This window comes from Gossypium hirsutum, chromosome A06 (assembly GCF_007990345.1).
Source record: "Gossypium hirsutum isolate 1008001.06 chromosome A06, Gossypium_hirsutum_v2.1, whole genome shotgun sequence".
In the NCBI taxonomy this organism is placed as follows: Eukaryota; Viridiplantae; Streptophyta; class Magnoliopsida; order Malvales; family Malvaceae; genus Gossypium; species Gossypium hirsutum.
In genome coordinates this window covers 107,819,345-107,846,396 of record NC_053429.1, presented here as the reverse complement: position 1 = coordinate 107,846,396, position 27,052 = coordinate 107,819,345, and the positions used below count along the sequence as shown (strand labels likewise).

The 27,052-nt window shown below is 39.1% G+C and overlaps 1 non-coding gene across 1 annotated transcript; it reads right to left on the bottom strand.

Moving 5' to 3' along the window:
- Positions 1–16,526: 16,526 nt before the first annotated feature.
- LOC121231172 (small nucleolar RNA R71) lies at positions 16,527–16,633 on the bottom strand. The gene has a single exon (XR_005929239.1). It is a non-coding gene; the product is annotated as a small nucleolar RNA R71 (small nucleolar RNA).
- Positions 16,634–27,052: the final 10,419 nt, after the last annotated feature.

Below are 27,052 nucleotides of genomic sequence, written 5' to 3'. Positions count from 1 at the left end.
TCAGGGCCATAGTTACTGATGATGCTGAAAGGGCCGAGTTCTGGCTTGATAACACCATTCGGGTGTTTGATGAACTGTCATGCACACCCGATGAATGTCTAAAGTGTGCTATATCCTTGTTGCGGGACTCAGCCTACTATTGGTGGAGGACCCTGATTTCCATAGTCCCAAACGAACGAGTAACTTGGGACTTCTTTCAGACGGAATTTCGAAAGAAATATATTAGTCAACGGTTCATTGATCAAAAGCGTAAGGAATTCTTGGAACTCAAGCAAGGCCGTATGACAGCATCTGAATACGAACATGAATTCGTAAGACTCAGTAGGTATGCCCGGGAGTGTGTAGCTGATGAGGTTGCTATGTGCAAAAGATTCGAAGAGGGATTGAATGAAGATTTAAAGCTACTAATGGGTATTTTGGAAATAAAAGAATTCGTAACACTAGTCGAACGAGCCTGCAAGGCGGAAGAACTTGGAAAGGAGAAGAAGAAGGCTGAATTTGAAGCTAGAGACTATCGTAAAAGATCGACGGGTAAAGCTCCGTTCTCAGCCGTAAAGAAGTTCAGGGAGGACACTAATAAGTCGAGGACGACTGCGGGAATTTCCATCAGAGCAAGACCATCGACGGACTCCCGAGCTACTTCGGTAGCTAGTGTGGGCAATAATCGTCTAGAGAAACCTGAATGTCCCCAATGTGGAAGACGACACATAGGTGAATGTTGGGGTAAGTCTATTAACAGGGCCTGTTACAGATGCGGTTCGAAGGACCACTTCATTAGAGATTGCACGGAGCTTGATGAGAAGAATAAGATTCAAGGTGCAAGACCTAGTGGAGTGACAACTAGAGGTAGACCACCGAGAATTTTAGGAGGTAGGGGTGGTAGTCAGAGAGGGACCTCTGATACGGCTGTTCGAGCCGAGAACCGTACTCCTGCTAGAGCATATGCCATTCGCGCACGAGAGGAGGCATCCTCCCCTGACGTCATCACTGGTACCTTCACTCTCTTTGATACTAATGTGATTGCATTGATTGACCCTGGCTCTACTCATTCATATGTATGTGAAACCTTAGCATCCAGTAAGACTCTACCTGTTGAGTCTACTGAGTTCGTAATTCGGGTGTCAAATCCCTTGGGTCGTTACGTGCTTGTCGACAAAGTGTGTAAGAGATGTCCCCTAGTAATTCGAGGTTCTTGTTTTCCGGCGGACTTGATGCTTTTGCCGTTTGATGAATTTGATGTTATTCTTGGTTTGGATTGGTTGACCGCGCATGATGCGGTTGTGAATTGCAAAAGCAAGACTATTGATTTGAGGTGCGCAAATAACGAAGTAACCCGAGTTGAGTCTACGGACTTGGAGGGGATGCCAGCTGTAATATCAGCAATGTTGGCCCAGAAATATGTAAGAAAAGGGTGCGAAGCATACCTTGCGTATGTACTTGATGACAAAGAATTAGAAAAGAAACCCGAATCTGTGCCGGTGGTTTGTGAATACCCGGATGTTTTTCCTGAAGAATTACCGGGTCTACCACCTGTTCGGGAGGTAGAGTTTGGTATTGAGCTTGTACCTGGGACTACGCAGATTTCGATAGCTCCGTATCGTATGGCACCAACCGAGTTAAAAGAGTTGAAAGCTCAGTTGCAAGAATTGACGGATAGAGGTTTTGCTCGACCAAGTTTCTCACCTTGGGGTGCACCAGTATTGTTCGTGAAAAAGAAGAACGGAACCATGAGGTTGTGCATTGACTATCGTCAACTGAATAAAGTGACGATAAAGAACAAATATCCGTTGCCGCGCATCGATGATTTGTTCGACCAACTGAAGGGAGCCTCAGTGTTCTCAAAAATAGATTTGAGATCGGGGTATTATCAGTTGCGAATTCGAGATTCGGACATACCCAAAACTGCTTTCAGAACGAGGTACGGTCACTACGAGTTCTTAGTGATGCCGTTTGGGCTCACTAATGCCCCTGCGGTATTTATGGATTTGATGAATCGGATCTTCAGACCATATTTGGATTGGTTCGTAGTTGTGTTCATTGATGACATCTTGGTCTATTCAAGAGATGAGATCGAACATGCTGAACACTTGAGATTAGTGTTGCAAGTTTTGCGGGATAAGAAGTTATATGCTAAGTTCAGTAAGTGTGAGTTCTGGTTAAGAGAGGTTAGCTTCTTGGGTCATGTGGTATCCGCATCGGGTATTCGAGTTGACCCGAACAAAATCTCAGCCATACTTAACTGGAAACCTCCGAGAAATATTACTGAGGTTCGGAGCTTTTTGGGACTCGCCGGTTATTACCGACGATTTGTCAAAAGTTTCTCGATGATAGCCACACCAATGACGAAGCTACTTCAAAAGGATGCTAAGTTCGAATGGACGGAGAAATGTCAGAAAGGCTTCGATCAACTGAAAACTCATTTGACTGAAGCTCCAATTTTAGTACAACCCGAATCAGGCAAAGAGTTTGTCATTTATAGTGACGCATCCCTACTCGGGTTGGGTTGCGTATTGATGCAAGAAGGCCGAGTTGTGGCCTATGCGTCGAGACAATTGAAGCCACACGAGAGAAATTATCCAACCCATGATCTCGAACTAGCCGCCATCGTATTCGCTTTGAAAATATGGCGACATTACTTGTTTGGCGAAAAGTGCCATGTATTTTCGGATCACAAAAGTCTCAAATATTTGATGACTCAAAGAGACTTAAATCTGCGACAAAGACGTTGGCTTGAGTTGTTGAAAGATTACGAGCTTGTCATTGATTACCACCCGGGAAAGGCTAATGTGGTTGCGGACGCCTTAAGCCGGAAATCGCTGTTTGCTTTACGAGCGATGAATGTGCACTTGTCTGTTCTACCCGACAATGTGTTAGTAGCTGAATTAAAGGCCAAACCATCATTGATTCATCAAATTCGTGAAGCTCAGAAAGTCGACGATGAATTGGTTGCAAAACGGGCTGAATGTATTCCGAATATGGAATCCGAATTTCAAATTGATGATGACGATTGTTTGAGGTTCAGAAGTCGGTTGTGTGTTCCAAGAAATTCAGAACTCATTTCGATGATTCTGAACGAAGCTCATTGTAGCCGAAAGTCAATTCACCCGGGGAGTACGAAAATGTACAACGATTTGAAACGACAGTTTTGGTGGCATGGTATGAAACGGGACATCTCCGACTTTGTTTCGAGATGTTTAATATGTCAACAAGTGAAAGCGGAACATCAAGTGCCTTCAGGATTACTTCAGCCGATCATGATACCCGAGTGGAAATGGGATCGAGTCACAATGGACTTTGTGTCCGGACTACCATTGTCAACAAGTAAGAAGGATGCGATTTGGGTTGTTGTTGATAGACTGACTAAGTCGGCTCACTTTATCCCCGTGCGTACGGATTTTTCATTGGATAAACTAGCCGAATTGTATGTTTCTCAGATTGTGAGATTACATGGAGTACCTATTTCTATCGTGTCGGATAGAGATCCGAGATTCACCTCGCGATTTTGGAAGAAATTGCAAGAAGCTTTGGGTACCAAGCTGCATTTTAGCACCGCTTTTCATCCCCAAACCGATGGTCAATCCGAGCGGATAATTCAGATACTCGAGGATATGCTGAGATGCTGCATCCTTGAGTTTAGTGGTTCATGGGAACGGTATGTACCTTTGATTGAATTCGCTTACAACAATAGTTTTCAATCAAGTATTAAGATGGCACCTTACGAGGCTTTGTACGGTCGTAAATGCCGTACACCATTGTTTTGGACCGAGCTCGGTGAAAGTAAAATTTTCGGAGTTGATTTGATTAAAGATGCCGAACAGAAAGTAAAGGTAATCCGTGAAAGTCTGAAGGCAGCCACAGATCGTCAGAAATCGTATGCGGACTTGAAACGAAAGGACATTGAATATCAGGTGGGAGATAAAGTGTTCCTTAAAGTTTCGCCTTGGAAAAAGGTACTCAGGTTTGGCCGTAAGGGCAAGTTGAGCCCGAGATTCATTAGGCCGTACGAAATCTCCGAACGAGTTGGTCCGGTTGCGTATAGATTGATTTTGCCCCCTGAGCTTGAAAAGATTCACGACGTCTTTCATGTTTCGATGCTTCGACGCTATCGATCTGATCCATCGCATATAATTAGCCCATCAGAGGTTGAAATTCAAGCCGATATGAGTTATGAAGAAGAACCGATACGTATCCTAGCTCGTGAAGTGAAGGAGTTGCGAAACAAAAGGGTTCCGTTAGTGAAGGTGTTATGGGTCAAACATGGGATCGAGGAAGCTACTTGGGAAACCGAGAGCTCGATGAAAGAATGATACCCAAACCTATTTACCGGTAAGATTTTCGGGGACGAAAATTTCTTAAGTGGGGGAGAGTTGTAACAGCCCAAAATTGACCCTAGTCGGGAAGTGGTTTCGGGACCACAAAACCGAGTCATAAAAATAATTAATTTCCATATTCTATGCTTATTATGTGTGTACATGAGTATGTGGAAGTTTCATTCTCCAATTTTGCCAATTGCATGAGAAATTATTAAATAGGGATCGATATGAGACATGTTGAAAATATGATAGGCTAATTTAAAATGGTCTATTAATGCATGTTGTGAAAATGATGGGTTTGCATGTCAAATTACCTAAAATTTGAGCTAGTGGTTGGCCATGCTATGAGTGGAAACATGTTGGGAACATGTTGGCCTAGTGAGGTATGTAGGAAAAAAATAAAATAAGGAGTATGGGTAATAAAGAAAGGAAAAACAAAAAAATGAGTGGTTGTTCCCCCCCCATTGCCGTGAGCTAAAGAAAGGAAAAGAAAAACTTGTTCATCCTTTTTCATCCTCTTTTGACCGAAAATTCTAAGGGAGGAGGAAGGAGTTCTTGCTTCATGTTTGGTTTGGAAGAGAATTAGGAGGAAGTTTGGCCATGCATGTAACTAGATTGAGCTCAAGGAGTTAAAGGAGGAGAATCGAGCAAAGGCAAAGAAAAGGTCATCGAGTAGCCGAGTTGGAACCATCTTACCCAACACAAGTTTCTTGGACTCGTCTCTTTTTGCGTGATCGTGCCGTCGTCGAAGTCATCACACCGGCTAGCAAGTTTTGGTACTTTCTTCTTAGTCGGCTTAGGAGAACATTTCGGCATGCATAGGCTATTATGTTGTGTTTGAACTTTGGTATGTAAACTTTTAGCCATGCGAAAATGGCATAAATGTTCGGTTGGGTTTGGTTTCATAACGTTAGGTCGTAAATCTTGATAATTCGACTCTGAGTCTAGTTTCTATAGAAACAAACTGCATCAGTATTGAAGCTCTGTGCAGGGAGATATCCAGGTCGTAATGCGGAAAGGTCAGTGTAGTCGATCCCTGTAACATGGGAGACTTTGACTAATAAACTGTACTAATTGGCCCGACCAAAAATTCTAGAAAAAAATATGTAGATGGGCATATGAGTCTAGTTTCAGGGAAAAATCACGAAACTGATTTTCGAGTTGTGAAACTCAAGATATGATTTTTAAAGCGACTAGTATGTAGATTGGCAGTGTCTGAGAAATATTTTTATAAAGGGTTTAAAGTCTGTTAACATCTCGTGTTCGACTCCGGTGTCGGTCTCGGGTTCGGGGTGTTACAGGACATGGACACGGGCAGGGACACGTAAAAGTTCGAAAAAGTTTTTAATTTGACCGAGTTTTAATGACATCGAAATGATTGTATGGATGTGATTAAGTGTAGTAACGCCTCATATCTCGTCCCAGTGTAAGGCTCAGGTGTGAGGTGTTATATTTAGTGGTATCAGAGCTATGGTTTAGTTAGTTCTAGGACTAACCTAGCGTGAGTACGAGTCTAGCTATACATGCCATAATTGTATATTGATAGTGTGACGATTCTTGACAAGATAAATTGTGTTTTTATATATAGTAAATGGATCCTGACGTAGCTATGGTGGATGATGTGGAAAGTAATGCGCCGGCTCTCGCTGAAGGGACTACGCCAGTCTATAGTGGGCCCGTGACATTGAGTCAAGGCAAAAGGGTTAAAGAGGCTTACCTTTATGTGATAGATGTTTGGTACATGGATTCAGTTCTTGTGAATCCGAACACTCGACCTCCCTCACCTCCTTCGATTCCTCAGTATGCCCCTATAGCTCCACAATGAGTGGATATAGTTAGCAGAGAGAAACCCTAGTAGATAAAATAAGAAAGCAAAGGGCCGAGGAATTTCGGGCTAATATTGATGATGACCCAAAAAGAGCAGAGTTCTAGTTGGAAAATACCATTAGGTTATTTGATAAGCTAACATGCATGCCTAAGGAGTGCGTGAAGTGTACAATGTCACTCTTACGAAACTAGGCCTATCAATGGTGGAATACTCTCGTATCCATTGTATCGAGAGAGGATAACTTGGGAATTCTTCCAAGAAGAGTTCTGGAAGAAGTATATTAGCTAGAGGTTTATAGACTAGAAGAGGATAGAATTTCTTGAACTAAAGCAAGGCTGAATGACAATAACAGAGTATGAGCGTGAGTTTGTAAGGCTCGGCAAATACGCTAGGGAGTGCATATCTACCGAAGCCATTATGTGCAAGAGATTTAAGGACGGATTGGGTGAAGACATCTGATTATTAGTTGGCATATTAGAATTGATGGAATTTGTGGTGCTGGTGAAGAGAGCATTTAAGGCCGAGGAATTGGCCAAAGAGAAGAGAAAATCTAACATCGTGTCCCGAGACTCAAGGAAAAGACAGATAGGGAAATCGCATCAGTCTTGATCTAAGAGATCGAAGGAATTTGCTACCCGATCGAATGCTTCAGTGGAGTTCTCAGGTAGAAAGAAGAATAAGCAGTACACGGCGTCTAAAGCCCAAACCACTTCCATCGCAAGTGTTGGTAGTGCTCAGCTAAATAGGCCGAAGTGTTCGTAGTGTGGTAGGTGTAATTTTTGACGAGTCCTGAAGGAATGAAAGAGGTTGCGTCAAATGTGGATCTCTAGACCACTTCATCCGAAACTGCCCGGATTTAGATGAGAAAGAGACAAAGCAGGATGAGGGAGCGAGTAATGCTCCTTCGAGGGGTAGACCACAAAAGAACCCAGGCAGTGGAGCTAGCAGCATAGGTGCTCCTAGAGATATAGCTGTGAGGTCTAAGGGCCGAGCGCCTGGAAGGACTTACACCATTCGCGTTCGTGAAGAGGCATCTTCACTGGATATGATTACGGGTACTTTTTCTCTTCATGACATTTCTGTTGTTGCTTTAATTAATTCGGGGTCTACCCATTCTTATGTCTGCATGAAATTTGTACCCAGTATGAATAGGTTACCTGAACCTACTAAATTTGTAGTAAAAGTTCCTAACCCGTTAGGCAAGTATGTGTTAGTTGACAAAATTTGTAGAAATTGTTCCTTGACAATTAAGGGTCATAGTTTTCCGGCTAACCTCATGTTGTTGCCGTTTGATGAACTCGATGTAATCCTTGGAATGGATTGTTTAACTTCTTATAGTGTTGTAATGGACCATGGAGGGAAATCTATTGAGTTGAAATGTGGAGACGAGACTGTTCTTCAAGTTGAACCAGATGAATCAGATGACTCACCTGTAGTAATATCGTCCATGACTGCGGAAAGATATTTAAGAAAATGGTATGAGTCCTACCTTGCATTTGTGTTGAATACCCAAACATTTGAAGTGAAAATTGAGACAGTGCCGATGGTATGTAAGTATCTGGATGTGTTTCCGGAACAGTTACCCGGATTACCTCCAACTAGAGAAGTTGAGTTTAGTATCAAATTGGTTCCTGGTACGGCACCTATCTCGATCACTCCATATAGGATGGCCCCGATGGAATAAAAAGAGTTGAAAGTACAATTGCGAGAACTAACTGATAAGGGTTTTGCAAGACTAAGTTTTTCCCTGTTGGGTGCTCCGAAACTTTTTGTGAAGAAGAAAGACAGGTCAGTGAGGTTATATATAGATTACAGACAGCTCAACAAGGTGACTATGAAGAACAAGTATCCCTTGCCAAGAATCGATGATCTGTTCGATTTGTTGAAAGGAGCCAACGTGTTTTCTAAGATAGACTTAAGGTCAGGCTACTACCGTTAAGTATTAAGGAGCAAGATGTACCGAAAACTGCTTTTCGGACGAGGTATGGCCACTATGAGTTCCTCATCATGCCCTTTGGCTTAACAAATGCCCCGACGATTTTTATGGACCTAATGAACCGTACTTTCTAACCATACTTAAATAAGTTCGTAGTCATCTTTATCGATGACATATTGATTTATTGGAGTGATGAGAGTGAGTATGTGGAGCATTTGAGAACGGTTTTAAGCAAGAGCAAATTTTGGCTTAAAGAGGTCGGATTCTTAGGACATATTATACAGGTTATAGGATTAAAGTTGACCCAGGCAAGATTTCGGCTATTGTTAAGTGGAAACCGCCGAGGAATGTGTCAGAGGTTCGAAGCTTTTTGGGTCTAGCTAGGTACTATAGAAGATTTGTGAATGGATTCTCCATGATAACTACTCCGATGATAAGGTTGTTACAAAAGGATGTCAAGTTCGAATGGACGAAGAAGTGCCAACAGAGTTTTGAGAAACTAAAGACCTTGTTGACCAAAGCCCCAGTTCTACTGCAATCGAAACTGAGAAAAGAGTTTGTGGTTTATAGTGATGCATTCTTGAATGGGTTAGGGTACGTGCTAATGCAAAAAGGCAAGGTGATAGCCTACACCTTGAGGCAGTTAAAACTACACGAGAAAAACTACCCGACGCACGATTTAGAGTTGGCTGCCATTGTATTCGCGTTGAAAATTTGGAGGCACCATTTGTACGATGAGAGATGCCGAGTATTCACTGACCATAAGAGTCTAAAATATTTGATAAATTAAAAGGAGCTGAATTTACGGCAATAGCGGTGGTTAGAGTTCATAAAGGATTATGAGTGGATTATCGACTACCATCTGGGAAAGGCGAACGTGGTCGTCGATGCATTGAGTAGAAAATCTTTATTTGCTTTGAGAGCAATTAACACCCATTGGTCTTGTCAAAGGATGGTTCGGTTCTAGAAGAGTTAAAGGCTAGACCGACATTTCTCTAAGAAATTTGTGAAGCTCAAAATAATGACGGTGAATTGCAAGCCAAGAGAACTCAGTGTGAGTCGGGTGTTGAATCAGATTTTTGGATTAGTACCAGCGGATGCTTGATGTTCCAAGACAGAGTTTGTGTACCCAAGGATAATGAGCTTATTCAGAGGATTTTATAAAAGGCACATAGTAGTTGCTTGTCTATCCATCTGAGTAGTGTAAAAATGTATAATGACTTGAAAAAAATGTATTGGTGGTTGGGGATGAAAAAAAGACATTTCTGAGTTAGTTTCTAAGTGTCTAGTTTGTCAACAAGTAAAGGTCGAACACCAAGTACCTTTGGGTTTACTTCAACCTATGATGGTTCTCGAGTGGAAATGAGACCGTGTAACCATGGATTTTGTATCAGGGTTGTCATTAACGCCAAGGAAAAAAGATTTTGTTTGGGTCGTTGTTAATAGGCTTACAAAAATGGCACATTTTATACCGGTGCGTACTGATTATTCCCTTGAGAAACTAGCTAAATTGTATGTTTCTGAGATCGTGAGACTTTATGGAGTACTTTTGTCAATTATTTAAAATAGAGATCCGAGGTTTACCTCGCGGTTTTGGAGGAAGTTGCAAGATGCATTGGGGATGAAACTAAATTTTAGCAAGCCTTTTCACTCCGAAACCGATGGTCAGTCAGAAAGGGTGGTTCAGACCTTGAAGACATGTTACGGTGTTGTGTTCTCGAGTTTCAAGGTAGTTGAGAAAGGTATTTACCGCTGGTCGAATTCACCTACAACAATAGTTATCAGTCAAGTCTGGAAATGGCGCCTTATAAGGCCTTGTATGGGCATAAGTGCCAAACGCCTTTATATTGGACTGAGCTGAGAGAGAATCAGATACACAGGGTTGACTTAGTTAAAAAGATCGAAGAGAAAGTTAAGGTGATTCGCAACTATTTGAAGGGTGCTTTAGATAGATAGAAACCCCATACGGATTTGAAACGGAAAGAGATCGAGTTTCAAGTCAGGGATAAAGTGTTTTTGAAAGTATCCCCGTGGAAGAAGGTTCTCCGATTCAGAAGGAAAGGCAAATTAAGTCCTCGGTTTATTGGACCTTATGAGGTGACTGAGAGAATTAGACTGCTGGCATACCGATTAGAATTTCCATCAGAGTTAGAAAAGATACACAATGAATTCCATGTGTCTATGTTACGTTGCTACAAATCTGACCCCTCACACGTGATTTCACCGGAAGAAATTAATATTCAACCGAACATGACTTATGGAGAAGAGTCGGTTAAGATTTTGGCTCAAGAAGTAAAAAAATTAAGGAATAAGAGTATTGAACTTGTTAAAGTATTATGGCATAGACATGGAGTCGAAGAGGCCACATGGTAACCCGAGGAGAAAATGAGAGACCAATACCCGAATCTATTAATCGGTAAGATTTTTGGGGACGAAAATCCCTAAGGGGGAAAATTTTAACAACCCGATTTTGGGCTTAGTCAAAATAGTAGTTTTGAGACCACAAATCTGAAGTTATAGAAACTATTTTATTATTTTTAATATTATTTTATGTGTTATAGCATGATTATATAGTTGCATGAAAATTTTGGTGTATTAATTTTAGCGATTGTGAGCCCAATTGTGAAAAAGGACTAAATCGCTTAAAGTGCAAAAGTTCTATTTTGATAGCTAAGAGTGTTAAATAGCTAGAGAACCTAAATTGTGGGTCTTTAAAGGGCAATTAGACCCTTTAAAGAGGCATGGCCGGCCATAGGAGATAAAGATGGTCAAAAAGTCAAAGATTAAGTAGATTTGGTGACTAAATTAGCTTTGAATAAAATAAAACAAAGAGAGAATTATATCATATTTTTCTCTCATCTTCTTCCCATCGAAAATATCAGTCATAAGAGGATTTTGAAGCTTGAAAAATTTCAACCACTTAATATCTCTACAAGTAAGTGATTTTTATGGTTTTCTTGATGATTTTTGTAATTTTGCAAAATGGTTGAAAGTCTAGGGTTTTACCATGAGAGTGTTCATGTTGTTTTCTGAAATTTTATGGGATAAAATGAATCATAGTTGTGAAATAAAGAACTTTTGTGAAATAATTTTCATGGAAACCCTAACTAAGGACTATTTTGCATAAGTTGTAAAATAGTTGATAAATGTGTGAAATAATGATAATTGTGGGCTACTCCTAGTATAAAAAGTATTCGGCTAGGCTTGATTAATGAGAAAATGTGATAAAAATCAATTTTCAGGTCTAGGGGTAAAATGGTCATTTTGTGAAAGTCTAAGGGCAAAATGGTCATTTTGCCCAGTTATGAATTGTTGAGTACCTAGATCAATAAAATGGTTAAATTTGTGAATTTTTATCATTATAGATTAAGAATTACAAAATCAGGGCCTAGACCGGGGAAAAGCAAAACAAGTGGACTAAGCCAAACTAGTCGTCTACATTTGGAGTACCGAGGTAAGTTGTGTGTAAATAATACAACTAAATTGTTATTATATGTGTTTAAATTGATATAGCATAAATTGCTTGTTTGTGGAAATGATTATGTATGATGAATATTGAGATAGTAGAACTCTCGTTCTAACCTTAGGAAATAAATCTGATATTCATGGCATGACATTCGGGTTATTTGTGTGCTAGTGTAAGACATGTCTAGGACAAGCATCGACCACATTATGAGAGCCAGTGTAAGACCATGTTTGGGAGATGGCATCAATATTGAGACGAGAGCTAGTGTAAGACATGTCTAGGGCATGCATCAGCCTCGACATGTAAGCTAGTGTAAGACATGTCTGGGACATGCGTTGGCTACGAGATGTGTTAGTGTAAGACCATGTTTGGGACATGGCATCGACACATATAAAAGTGTCAGTGTAAGACCATGTTTGGGACATGGCATCGGCACAGATATGTGAGAGCTAGTGTAAGACCATGTCTAGGACATGGCATTGGCCTCGATTTCGATAGTTAGTGTAAGACCATGTCTGGGACATGGCATCAGCATTATACCCTATGTTTGAGACTTAGTAAATATCTGATAGCATTCCAAATGGTTCAACGGTGAGTGTTACAATTTAAGTTAAACGAGAAAAGTATAACCGTGTTGTGAGTGGTACAGGTACCTATTTGAAATGTATGTGATGTGAGCTCAATATTTGCTATGTGAATTGAATTGGATAGTGATGAGTAAGTTATGCTTATGCCTACTTTTGTATTATGAGCATGATGAAGAATGGTAAAGTTGTTGTTATATCTATTTGCATGCAACTTACTAAACTTTATGCTTACCCTATTTCCTTTCCATTTTCTTATAGTGTCGCCAAAGTAGCTCGAGGTTCATTGCCTATGTCGGAGAAGCCAGTCACACTATGAGCCAAAGCACTTGGTATAGTTCGATCTTTTATTTTGATTATGGTATGTATAGAACCTTGACTTTTGAGTTTTGTGTCATTGTTATTTGGAAAAATGTGTTGGCTTACTTTAGCATTTGATTCATTTTGTATAAGGCCATGGAAAATGGCTAATATTGAAAGTTTATAGATGAATGCAAGATAGTCTTTCACCGAATGTGAAATCGTTGGCATGGTTGAATATAAGAAATGTATATAGGTCTTGGCCATGGTTGTTTGGTTGAGAAATCATATTAAGTTAGACTTCGATATGTTGGTTGGCATTAGATGGTGTTTCAGGGTGGTAAAAGGCTTGGTAGATAGCCTTATATTGTCCATACGGTGATCACGTGATTCGTAACAAGTAATAAATATTTATAATGAAGATCAAACCTAGACTAACTATTATCGCGATGTAGACAAGTGTACCTATCGAACAGTAGTATAGTTTTAGCAAGATCGGATTGTCGAATCCAAAGGAACTAAAAGTACTAGTAATGGCTGTCTTTTTATTATCTAGCTTAAGAATAAAAGGGGTTTTATTTGTTTTAATTAACTAATTATCTAAACTAAGAACGCACAGAGAAAAGAATTGGGGAATTGCTTTTGGGAAAATCGATTGACTTGAGACAATACCCAAGGAAAAATCCACCTAGACTTCACTTGTTATTCTGGCTCCGAACCGGACGATTTATTCATTCAACTTGTTCCGTAGAGATCCCTAAGTTATGTTATTATCCCTATTCAAGACTAATAACGTCTAATCCCTAGATTGAATAACCGAGACTTTTCTTTAATTAACACTTTAGGGTTGCATTAACTCGATCTATGGATCCCCATATTAGGTTTCACCCTAATCGTGCAAAATCTTGTCACCCTATTTCTAGGCGTGCAAACAACTCCGCTTAATTATGACAAAAGTACTCTTAGACAGGGTCTATTCTCCCTCTGAATAAGAGCATGTCTTGAATCAGTATCCTGGGATATAAAAACAAGAATTAAGAACACATAATTAAGAACAAGTTAAATATTTATCATACAATTCAGAAAATAATAACAAGATTCGTCTTAGGTTTCATTCCCCTTAGGTATTTAGGGGATTTAGTTCATAACTAAATAAGAAAACATCTCAGAAGAATAAAGAATACAAAACATAAAGAAAACCCAAAACTCCTGAAGGGAAATTGAGGAGAGATCTTCAGTCTTGATGATGAATCCGGCTTCTGGGGTGGATCAATCGGCTTCCTTAGGGTAATTCATGACCTCCTATTCTCTATCTCCCCTTTTCCTCCTCTTCTAAGGTGTGTTTATAGGCTTTGAAATGCCTAGAAGCCCTCAAAAGTGGCCTTTTTCGAATTGGACTAAACTTGGGCTCAGCAGGGCGATTACTTTAGGCTATTTCGAGGCTGTTAGAATGGCATGGGCGTGTGCTATGCCTGTCTGAGTCGTGCTTCAATTCTACCAGATTGACACGGCCGTGTAGTCTGCCCGTGTGAGGAGGTTTAGGCCGTGTTCATTTCGTACTTTAGCCCATTTTCTTCATTTTTGGCCCGTTTCTCGTTCCTTTCGCTCTCCTATGCTCTCCTAAGTGTAAAACATGAAATTAAAGCATTAGGAGCATCGAATTCACCAATTCTAATAGAAAATCATCCATAAAATGCGTTAAACATGGGGGAAAATATGTATAAATAACGGTTTATCAAATACCCCCACACTTAAGCATTTGGTTGTCCTCAAGCAAAATCCTCAACACATAATCAAAATAAATTCTTCTCAACTTATAATTTCTATCGATAATATCTCACATTAATCCATAAGTAATCATACATTGAGAATTCAACTAAAAGAACATAAAAGTTTCAAACATTCCAAGTTAAGTATTTAGTCATGGAAACTTAGGTGCTTCTGATAAACGCCAAATTATACATAGTTTTACCCCAAATACTTAGCATATTTATCGATGTTTACTACTATATTTGTGGATTTTGGTGCTCTTAATCCGGTTATTTCATGTTTTGTACTCAAGAGAGCACCAAGAGTCAAAAGGAGCCAAAAACGAGCTAAAAAGGGGACAAAACAGACCAAATCGAGAAGATCACATGGCCTAAGCCTTGCCACACGGGCATCTCACATGCCCATGGCCTTCGGGGGTGTTGGCCAAGGTTTACATGATCACACGGCCCAGCCATTGAGCCTACACAGTCGTGGTAATTTAACGGATCGAACACGGCCTGGCAATCACGTCACACGGTTGTGGCACACGGGCGTGTCCCTTTTTCAAAGAGTTGTATTTTACACGGAAAAGGGTACTTAGGGAGGAAGAAAGTCAATCCAAAGCCTATATAAACACCCTAAGTATGACCCAAAAAGGGGACCTCTTCCAGAACTTTTCTGGAATACAGAACCACACGCTAGGAATTACTTGAAGGAAGCCAGATGATCCATCCCAAAAGCCAGAGCTACTCCAAGACTGAAGATCTCTCTCAGAATTCCTTTAGGGGTTTTAGAGTTTTCTTCATGCTTTGTTATTTTTATACTTTTGAGATGTACTCTTATTTTATTATGAACTAAACCCCTTAGATACCTAAGGGGGATAAAACCTATGATGGATCTTGTTATTATTATCTGAACTGTATGATAAATACTTGATTTGTTCTTAATTATGTGTTCTTAATGTTTGACTTAATATTCTGGGTATTAATTCATGATTTGATGTGCTTATGCAGAGGAGGAATAGACCCTGCCTAAGAGTAGATTTGGCATAATTAAGCGAAGTGGATCGAATGCCTAGAAATAGGGTTACGAGATTTTGCCGAATTAGGGTGAAACCTAATATTAAAGTCCATAGAGTGATTTAATGCTTCCCTAGGGGTTTTAATTAAGAAAGAAATTTCGATTAATTCAACTAAGGATTAGACGTTATTAGTCTCGAAAAGGATAATAACATAGGTTAGGGAGTCTCACGGATCAAGTTAAGTGAATAAATCGTCCGGTTCAGAGTCAGATAACAAGTGAAATCTAGGTGGATACCTCCTTGGGTGTCGTCTTTATCAATTGCTTCTCTTCAAGTCTTTTTCCAAATTTTCTCTTCACTTTAATTAAATTAGTTAATTAGTTTAGATAATTAGTTTAATAAACAAGTCCTTTTATTCCTAGGCTAGATAATAAAAAGATAGTTATTACTGGTACTTTTGGTTCCCTTGGGTACGATATCTCGGTCTTGCCGTTACTATACCATTGTTCGATAGGTGCGCTTGTCTTTTCGTCGTGATAATAGTTAGTCTAGGTTTGATCTTCATTATAAATATTTATTACTTGTTACGAATCACGCGATCAAGTTTTTGGCGCCGTTGCCAGGGAACTGAAATATTAGGAACACTAAATTTTTATTACTTTAGCCATTTATTTTTCTTGCAATTTTATTTTATTTTATTTTATTTTATTATTTATTAATTTACTTTTTCTCTCTCTTGGCAGGTTTTTATAGTTTATGACTAGAAGAAACCCATTAGGACCATTACTTTTTGACAAAGAAATCGATCGCACAGTTCATAGAAATCAAAGAGAAATAAGGCATAGTTTACGATACACAGAGAACGAGCGAGAAGACGATACTAAAACCCCAACCGAAGAGATGGCCGAAAACCCAGGCGATCAACTGCCTCCTACAATTGCAGCTAATCAAAATCCTGCTCCATGCACTATGTATGACTATGCTAAACCTTCTTTAACAAGAACTGAGTCTAGTATAGTTAGACCTGCTATTGCTGCGAACAATTTCGAACTAAAACCTAACACAATTCAGATGATACAGCAGTTTGTTCAGTTTGATGGTTTGCAGGATGAGCGTCCCAACATGCACTTGGCGAATTTTCTTGAATTTTGTGATACATTCAAAATCAATGGTGTTTCTGATGATGTCATTCGTCTTCGGTTATTTCCCTTTTCACTGAGAAACAAAGCCAACCAGTGGTTGAACTCGTTACCACGAAGGTCTATCACTACTTGGGAACAAATGACCGAGGAATTTTAACTAAAATATTTTCCTCCAGTTAAAACAGCTAAATTACGTAATGATATATCTTCTTTTCTGCATGTGGATTTAGAAACACTTTACGATGCATGGGAGAGATACAAGGACTTACTGAGAAGGTTCCCTCACCATAGGTTACTGCTTTGACTGCAAGTTCAAACGTTCTACAATGGTGTGAATCCCTCGACAAGACAAATGATTGACGCAGCTGCTGGCGGAACCATCAACAATAAATCACCTGAAGATGCCTATGAATTGATAGAGGAGATGTCACTGAACAACTACCAGTGGCAAGTTATGAGGACAAAGCCAACAAAAACAGCCGTCATTTATAACATCGATTTAGTCACCATGCTCTCTAATCAGGTAGAACTTCTCAATAAAAAGATTGATAATTTTCTTGGTTCTACGCATGTACATCCAGTAATGAGGTGTGACTCAGGTGGAGGAGGTGTGCATACAGAATACCAATCCTTCAATCCTACAACTGAAGAAGAACAAGTTAACTATATGGGTAACAATAACTTTAGATCTCAAAATAACCCATACAGTAATACCTATAATGCAGGTTGGAGGAACCACCCAAATTTCTCCTAGGGTGGTCAGGGGAATCAAAAGCCACAAAATCCTCAGGGTTTTCAACAGCCACCTTATCAACAAGAGAAAAAACCAACCTTAAAGAGATGCTTTCTAAATTCATCTCGGTGTCAGAAACCCATTTCCAAAATACCGAGACAGCACTTAAGAATCAACAAGCATCGATCCAAAGACTCAAAACTCAAGTAGGCCAGCTGTCCAAACTAATCTCGAATGACCACAAGGTAGCTTACCAAGTAATACTAAACCTAATCCGAGGGAACAACTCAATGCAATTAGCACTCAAAATAAGGACGGACTCATTGCACCCGAGCCAAAAATACAACAAAACAACGCGATGAACAAAGGATGAGAAGAGGTAAATAATAATGATCCCAAATAGGTAAGTACGAATCATGAACCTCATGTGCCATATCTTAAAGTGATGACAAAAGACAGAATAGAAGAGCAATTCAGTAAGTTTGTCAAACTCTTAAAGAAATTACATATTAACTTACCCTTTAATGAAGTTCTTTCACAGATGCCCAACTCAGCAAAATTTTTAAAGGAACTTCTGAACAATAAAAGGAAATTAGACACTACATCGCATGTGGAACTCAATGCAGTCTGCTCAGCTATTCTAAATAATAAGCTACCTAACAAACTGAAAGATCCAAGGAGTTTTACAATTCCTTGCTTAATTGGTAGTTTATCTGTGAATAATGCTTTAGCTGATCTAGGGGCAAGTATAAATGTTATGCCCTATAAAATGTTTAAACGACTCGGTCTCGGTAAACCCAAATAGACTAGGATGAGCATACAATTGGCTGACAAAATATTTAGATTTCCTAAGGGTATTATTGAAGATGTTCTCATTAAAATTGATAAGTTTATTTACCCAGTAGACTTTGTCGTCTTAGATATGGATGAGGATAACGAGGTACCTTTAATTTTTGGGACGACCCTTCTTAGCAACTGCCAGAACCATTATTAATGTAGGCATAGGAGAACTAACACTTCGTGCAGGTGACGACGTAGTAACACTTCAAGTACGCGACTCAGTCAAAACCTCTAAAACTCATGATCATGCTATAAAACCTGTCGATGATAAAACTAATACTCAATCACCCTTGCAGGAACCCCCTCGAACCAAGTCAATGGAGACAGTGCACTATTATCATGTTGAAAACAAAGACACCCATGAGGACGAAGGCTTCAAATAGAGGAACTAGATGAATGGTGAGCACACAAATCGAGAACACGTGATAAACCAAAACTACGCCAAAACAAGCCCGATACCTTTCCTAATCAACTTCAGGTTGGCGATAAAGTCTTACTGGATGCCGCACATCCCCACATTGTCACTACCACACCAAACAAGGAAATCCCTCTTACGGTACTCAGTATTTTCCCATTTGGTACGGTTGAGGTGAGTCATCCCAAGCTCGGCACTTTTAAGGTAAACAACACCCGATTAAAACCTTATTTTAAGATTGACAACAGGAACGAGGAGTATGAACTCCTCAAACCACCATGATAAATCAACGGAGAGGTAAGTCGAGCTTAGACTAGAAATAAGCGCTTCTTGGGAGGCAACCCGAGCACTAACATATTTTGATTTCTTTATTTTTAACTTCTCACACTTCGAATTAATTAACTTACTCTTCGAATTGCAAAGTTTTTCAGCACACACGGCCAGGCACACGGGCGTGCCTAAAGCCATGGCCAAATAGGGGAAGAGACACGACCGTGCGATACGGCCGTGTTGAAGCAGGACATGATTTCCCCAAAACACGGGGTGCGATAAATCCCCACGGCCGTGCGACATGGCTGTGGGTGAACTTGATAGGAAAAACACAGGCGTAGGGATAGAAAACCATGGGCGTGCCAGGGACAAAGATCGATTCTGTTTCTTCGACATGGGCGTGCGACACGCCCGTGCCATTCAACCGTGTACAACAATACATGGGCATGCTACCATAAAACACGAGCGTGGGAGAAGCAAACAAAGCTAGGCACTGCCGTGCGACATGGTCATGTTTGACACACTCCCAAGACACACGGGCGTGTGATGGTAGCCGGGCACGACCTAACTCACAAAATTCAAAAAACACAGGCTCACCCTCAAAGTACACTAGCTTGGCACTAGCCCGTGTGACCCTCCCCTATATAAACAAACCACTGTTCATCTTCTTCCTCCTTTTAAAACCCTAGCCGAAATCTACCTTCCCCCAACCCCTAATCCCTATTTCGACACCATTTCCCCAGATTCTCACTTCCCCAACCCCCAAACCACCCTCAAATCCACTCCTCTTGCATTAATCCATATTTTCCCCTCCCTATACCCTCTATTTTTCCACCACACGGCTTCCTCTCCGCGTCACACGCCCATGCTCGCCACCACACACCCGTGCACCGCCTTACAACAGCCTTTAGTTCACTTTCTCAACCTTATTTTTCCAATTTGTGTTGCTACATTAGTATTCTACATACTTTGCATAGATATTATTACTATTACAAATATGTTTTAGGCAAGTTAGGAATTTGCTTTAGAATTTTCTATATTTGACTTGTTTAAGCTACTGAATAGCATATACTAATTTATTGCCTATTGCTTAATTACTGATGTATCTTGGATTCTATCAATGCTCATGTATTTTCAAGTACATTTATGTCGTCATCAAGAGGCAAGAAGGCCGCGATGCCTTCCTTAAAGAGATGTAGAGGACTGAGTTCTTCCTCGGTACCTGCTACAGCTGAAGTTTGGCACTCGTTCCTTGAATTTCCGCAAGCTTCGCAGGAGGAGCTATTTCAGATACTACGCGCACGACCCATTTCCACAGGTCGCTCATCGACTGGGCTGCCGTAGAGCAAGGCCAGCTCACTGATGCCACCCGTGCCCTCCTGTCCACAGACCAATAGAACGGTTTTTCGCTATTACTGAGCCTACTTATTTAGAGTTAACTTTAGAATTATGCTCTACTTTTCATTTACAGGTGGTGATAACGAACAATGACGGACCAGGCACCATTCACTTCCGATTAGGCGGTTTAGTTTGTGCAATGAGTGTCCCAGAGTTTGGAGTTGCTGTGGGACTTTACACCGATGAGTTTATGGAGGAGGAGAACATGAATGCACTACCACGTAATATCCACATCTCCCCCTCCTTGTGCTGGAAGGCTTTGGCACCACTCTCTTCCACCTACGACCCTAGTCGCTCGAAGGCCTCAGCTCTCCCCCCTTCCCTACGATATCTCCATGCCATATTGGCGCACACCTTGACCGGAAGGAGAGTGAGCACCGGCGTCGTCAACACCTACGATGCCTACTATTTATGGTGCATGGCGAATGCGCATGTGACTGACTTGGCCTACTTCATTACTTTCGCCATTCGCCATCAGATCGAGCGGCATAGGAAAAGAGTGATATCCATCGACCCCTACGTGATGCGCCTTGCCAGAAACTTCGGCCTCCTCAACAACGCGGCCCAGTCATTAGCGCTTACCTTGATAGGTCAGATGTCCCCACAAGGCATCACGACTATGTTACACATGAGGATGATCGAGCACCGACGTGGGGCCGATCCTCCTCAGTACCATCTCTTGCATGCCATTGATGAGGAGGATCTTGAGGACATCCCTGATGATGTTCCCCCACAGCATGAGGAGCCTTCCACAGCGCCACCTAGGGAACGACCAGTTCATGCGGTTGCTTCATTGGCACATCTTTCTGACCGACTCGCCCACTTCGAGCAGTATTGCACTACGCAGTTCGAAATAATTCATGAGCGAGATCGGCGATGGGACCGACAGATGGACGATATACAGGCCATGATACAGCAGCTGTGCCAGCATTTTCACATCGCCACTCCAGCACCACCACCTGAGGGCCCCACCGACGAGGATCATTGAATCCTCCTATTTTTTATTTCCTTATTTTATTTTTATTTTTATTTTTTATTTTTTATTTTTCTTTTTCTTTTGATTTTTATTTTCATTTCAATTTTATTATTTTATTCCACTATGCTCTCTTCCACACCAACTCTTAATAAGCTCTTCCTGATTCTACAGACTTCCAAGCAAAGTTGCTAGGAATATTTTATGGAATGAGGAAACAAAAGGGAAACAATACCTCACGAGTGCCATGTTCAACGACCTAATTTCTTCATCTAGCCAAGAACAATAGCAGCTACCACTTTCCTCGAACACTCCATCCTCAGAATCAAGCTCCACATCCATATAACAAGGAGTTTCACCTCCTTTCCTCTTATGATTTTCTTTATTTTGAATAATCTATCTCTGTACATTAAGGGCAATGTACATCTTCACTGTGGGGGGTGAACATGAAACCTAACTTTTTTCGTTATTATCAAATCCCTGAATTTGGTCTTGTGCTTAAGTGATTTTCTTATAATATTGATAGAATGAATTCTGATTGATCTATAATTATTGTTGATATGTCGAGAATTAGACAAAGGGAATTATGCATGATTATTTGATTATAGGACCTTAAAGAATCGAGCATGATAAGTTGATATTTTGAGAAATAAAATTTTTAGACTATTTCTCCTAAATTGAGGTATTACCTTGAAATCCTAAGTATACAGAAATGACATCAAAAACCGAAATTTTTGGTGAGATTTTTGAGCCTTTTGAGCATATAGCTTTTTTTCTTGCTCACTTCTTTTGTGGTTTGATTGTGTCAACATTGAACTGTTATTCTAGAACTTGCTTCGATTATACATGTCGAGATCATACGTATGATTTGATATACTGAGATGATAAAGGCACTTAGGATTTAACCCATTTACTCCATAAAAAGCCTTCTCACATAATTAAACCCTTAGCGAACCTCCTTTGAGCCTACTAACCTTTTTTTATTGATTAACCCTTATCATTAACCCATTAACTCATTATTGTTGAAATCCTCTTACTTAATTTACCTTTTTATCGAGATTAAATTTAATATTATTACCTCACTATGTTCCCATTTTTTGTTACTGAATCATGAAGTATGATTTCTGTATTGTATTGACTTGATTTGTTCTTTAAAAAAGTGTATATCTCAGCAAACTAAAGTTGTCATGAACTCATGTAAAATAGTTCTAGATATTTGTTTCTGGTTTAGTAATTAAGTTTTTGATAGTGGGGTAACATATTGAAATTATCTCGATTCTAACCCCTGTTCTTCAGCTTGTATCCATACCTGTAACCTAAACCCTATTACAACCATGCAAAGACCTTTTGATTAGTGTATCATATCATTTACAAGTGTCGGAGATTTGATTTTCATGCAAGCCTAAGGTAATAACTTTTCATGTTAGACAATCGAATGCTTAATCTTAAACCTTAAACACTTTGAGTGATTTGACTGAATCTTTAGTGAGGATGTCATCTCTTGTATATTTAGGACTAAAGTTGATTACTTAGAGGAAGCAAATTACCTATGATTTTTATTATCAAAATATCCGATTTAGATTTTTTGAGGCTTTTAATGCCCCTATAGTTAATTTCTCACTATATAATTTTTCGTGGAATAGTTTGTAACATTATCAATACTGATCATCTGATTGAAAAGAATGAATTCTAGCAGTAAATGAGAGTTTTGCTTGAGGAAAAGCAAATGCTTAAGTGTGGGGGTATTTGATAAACGCCAAATTATACATAATTTTACCCCAAATACTTAGCATATTTATGGATGTTTACTACTAGACTTATGGATTTTGGTGTTCTTAATTCGGTTATTTCATGTTTTGTACTCAGGAGAGCACCAAGAGTCAAAAGGAGCCAAAAATGAGCTAAAAAGGGACAAAACAGACCAAATTGAGAAGATGACATGGCCTAAGCCTTTCCACACGGGCATCTCACACACCCGTGGCCTTCGGGGGTGTTCACCAAGGTTTACACGATTCACACGGCCTGGCCATTGAGCCCACAGGTAATATCTTGATTTTGGGCCTAGTCGGAATAGTGGTTTCGTGACCACAAAATTTGAGATAGAAATAATTATTTTATGATTATTTTGAGTTCTATGATATGATTGCATGATTGTGTGAAAATTTCGTGAAGAAATTTTATGCATAAAGTGCTTAAATTGAAATTAGGGACTAAATCGAATAATTTGTAAAACTTGCATTCTAGAAGTTTCTGGTATGAAATTGTTTTGAAATATTAATTAGGAGGTCTTAAATAGAAATTTTACCAATTTCTAAGTCTATGGACAAAAATTGGACACGGATGGAATTTTTGGAAAGTTTAGTTGTAAGGGCATTTTGGTCATTTAGGGGTAAAATGAATTAAAATACAAAATTAAAAGCCAATTTTGCTCATCTTCAACCCCATGGCTGAATATAGCAAGGAGAGACCATGGCTAGGGTTTTTCAAGCTTCCAAGCTCGATTAGCAAGGAAAACTAAAATTCGGGCTAAAATGGGGAAAATACCAAGTTGTGGACGAAATGGTAAAAGTAACCATTTTCGCATACGAGGTAAGTTCATATGTAAATGTTGGTAACATAGTTATTATTTTAAATGTTTTTATGTTATTTAAATGATATGATAATTATTATGAAATATTATAGTGTGATAATTGTTTGTTAATATGTCAAATTATGTGATATACTTGGAAAATGTGAAATACTACCGAGTATCGGTAACGGCATTCCGTAGAAGATGGTTGAGACACATGACTGGGAAAATGGTCCTGTTGAACCTTAGGAATGGATTAGGATACAAGTGACATGTCACTAGGATATTTGGGCATCCAAACTCGTTGAGTTGAGTTCGAGTTCACTTATGGATGCGAATGTCCGAGCTCGTTGAGTTGAGTCCGAGTTCGAGAGATGTAACTAGGCATCCGAGCTTGTTGAGTTGAGTCTGAGTTCACTTATGGATGCGAACGCCCGAGCTCGTTAAGTTGAGTCCGAGTTCACTTATGGGCGGGTTACATGGTAGCTTGGCTACATATGTGGCACTTAGGTGCAAACTTTCCATGTATCCGAATTATATTCCGATGTGTTCAACAGGTAAAGTTCTACTCAAATGGAGGATTACTAAAGATGAAAGGGACGTATTGGTGAGTGTTGTTAAATGGATACTTTGAACAGGTATGTACTTAACCTTCGGGTTGAAAAATCGATATAACAATAATATGGTAAGATGATAAATGAAAATATGATATGAATGTCTTGGTGATGATTATGCAAATGATGTTTTATGTTTGCTTATATGGTTATGTTACTTGCTATTTGCATGTGAACTTACTAAGCATTTATGCTTACTCCATCCTTTTCATTCCTTGTAGTTTTGACAAGCCAGCTCGGAAATCGGGAACGGTCGGAGGTTCGCTCTCATTATCTGTATACCATCTTGGCATAATGGCTTGCATATTTTGAGTATGGCATGTATAGCATTATAATCATTTTGTATATATGGTCTTATGATATGGTTATTGAGTGGTATGGAAATGCTTGGTAATGATTAGCCATTGGAATGGCTAATCATGATCATATTTGGTGTTATGTATGCTAAATTACTAGCTAATCCATGGAAAACATGAAATAGGTAAAATTTACCATAAAATAGATTCAAACAGCAGCAGTGGCGTGAGTTTGAAAAATCATTAAAAATAGTAGAGATACAACTAGATGGTGAATAAAATATGGAATTGAATAATTATGAGTCTATTTTCATATGGACGGAACAAAACAGGTATATGAGTTATATTTTATGAGATGTTTAAATTTTTGTGAAACAGGGCCAGAGTGATTTCTGGATCCTCTGTTCTGACTTTAAAAATTCATAATACATTGTACAAAAATAATTAGAAGTCATTATTTATATGTATAGATTCCTTATTGAGTATAGTTTTAATAGAAACAAACCTTGTAGTCATTTAAATTCTGTATAGAGAGATATCTGATTCGTAATACACAGATGTCAGAGCAGTCGAACCCTGAAACAGGGGAGACTTTAACTAATAAACTGTACTAACTGGCCCAACCAAAAATTCTAGAAAAAAATAAGTAAATAGATATATGAGTCTAGATTTAGGGACAATTTATGGATCTTGATTTTGATTTTCGTAACTCGAGATATTATTTTTCTTGTAACTGTAACGTGAGTAGCTAGAAAGCTGTGAATGTAGAAACAAAAGATTTGAAGTTCTTAATTTGATAAATTATGTTTGGTAACTCCTCAAGCTCGACTCCGACGATGATTTTGGGTGTGGGGGCGTTACATTTAGTGGTATCAGAAAAGTTTTAGTCGGTTCTCGGACTAACCTAGCATGTGTAAAAGTTTAGCTATACATGCCACTGATCTGTGATAGTGTGATGTCTTCCGACGCGTATGAGTACCGTCTTATTTAGACAGGGTACTCTCCAACCGAGCTGCGCTGACCATGTTCAATGTTATGCGAAGGTATTTGAGTAAAGTTATGATTATGATAAGTCTCGGTTCAGAAAAGTGTGAATAAAAGTTTATGATACATATGTGATAATATGTGAGATGAAAGTTCATGTTGTGATAAATATCCATATTTGCTTAATGCTCATACGATGTAGTGTATGTGGCTTACTTGATAAGATGAACGGAATAAATAGAAAGTAGTAGAGGTATGAATAAAGGTCATAATATCATGATATGAATGAAAATGTCCTTGTCTTGATTGGACGTTGAATGTTGATGAATGTTAATGATATACAATTTTTTATGAGATAAAGGATTATAATGAAATGAACTTATCTATGTTAAATTGTTAGACTGAATTATATGATTGTAATGATATGTACATGATGATGCACGAAATGAAAGTTGTGATTGTGATGCAAATATCTATGTTTGTTTGGCCTTATATGACGTCATGAGCATGAATTAATTTAATTAAATGAATGGATAAGTAAAGCTATCTAGAAAACATAGAATGTATGCATAAGTATGTTGTCTAAATGGGACAATAAGAAAATTGGTGTAAGCCAACATGAATGAATGACATGATTTTGATGATGTTGCTCTGATGATGGGAGTTGTGTCATATGTGTATGTATAAGAAAGTTGAGTCAGAGGTCCTACAACCCCTCCCCCTTACCAAAGTGGTACTTATAATGCAATTTCATGAGATTTGTATTGAATAAGTTTTCGGTTGAGAACCCAAAGAGTTCAGTGATAGAATAATTATAAGTATGATCAGAGATTGAAAATGAGCTGATAAGTAAAGTCAGAGCCAGTAAAGTATCGGATTGATGTAAAGATTATTGGAGCTATGCACTGTCCTAGTTAGAAAAGGAATTCTCCTTGGTAAACCGAATTACTCAGGTACAAGGTCGAGAAAAGTGTAAATCGAAATTTATTCAGAACTGGCCTTCTTTAGTGAATGGTTTAATATGAAATTTGTGACGACAGAACTAGTTGGGGAAATGATAATTGAAATGTGAACTATCTGAGTGTGACAGTTATGACTGGACAAATTTAGCAGTCTCTTTTGAGATGTTCTATGTGTTTACCCGTTCTCAGAAATATTTCTATGGCTATTGATCTTTTGAAGAAATTCTTGTTATATGGGAATGTCTTCTAATTCTGGTGTTGGATGAAAGCATTGGTAGTCTGACTGGTTTATAATTTATATTGCTCTATTTCATCGGGTATTCTATTTCATTTCGTCTGATAAGAATTGATGAGAGAATACGTAAGATATTATGTTTTTGTTTCTTCTACTTGATGCTTCATCTGATATATATGTATGGGAAGATATATTGTTCTTGTTATATTTGATTCCAGTGGGATTAAATGATGTTTTCTTTTGGACTTTCTTTCTTTGAAGAATTATCAGGGTATTCTGTATTTTCTCTATGAGTTTGGTTTTCGATTCTTCAGCATAGTATCATATCTTGGGTTTCTTTATCCTGGATCTCTTTATTCTGGATTTCTTTATTCTGGGTTTCTCTATCTTGGATTTCTTTATTCAGTTTCCTTGTTATCTTTAT